This window comes from Trypanosoma rangeli (assembly GCF_003719475.1).
Source record: "Trypanosoma rangeli strain AM80 chromosome Unknown Tra_15.4_contig_00638, whole genome shotgun sequence".
Lineage (NCBI taxonomy): Eukaryota > Euglenozoa > Kinetoplastea > Trypanosomatida > Trypanosomatidae > Trypanosoma > Trypanosoma rangeli.
In genome coordinates this window covers 5,882-6,115 of record NW_021706354.1, presented here as the reverse complement: position 1 = coordinate 6,115, position 234 = coordinate 5,882, and the positions used below count along the sequence as shown (strand labels likewise).

Below are 234 nucleotides of genomic sequence, written 5' to 3'. Positions count from 1 at the left end.
TGTTTCCTTCGTATTTTGTTTTTGGCTTGAATTGAGCTGCAGCTGGGCACCAGGCACCAGTCAAAAAGGAGAGTGAGAGGGAGAAAAGAGAAACAAAATAAGCACAGGCAAGACTCCACGCAGCCGCAACGAAAAAAGAGAGAGAGGCCACCGACACACGGCACGCGGCGCACACCTCACACACACACACAAGCACGCACAGGCACCCCCAACCCCGCACACAACGCAAGCGTG

General features: G+C 54.3%; 1 annotated feature.

Moving 5' to 3' along the window:
* Positions 1-170: 170 nt before the first annotated feature.
* Positions 171-223: a microsatellite.
* Positions 224-234: the final 11 nt, after the last annotated feature.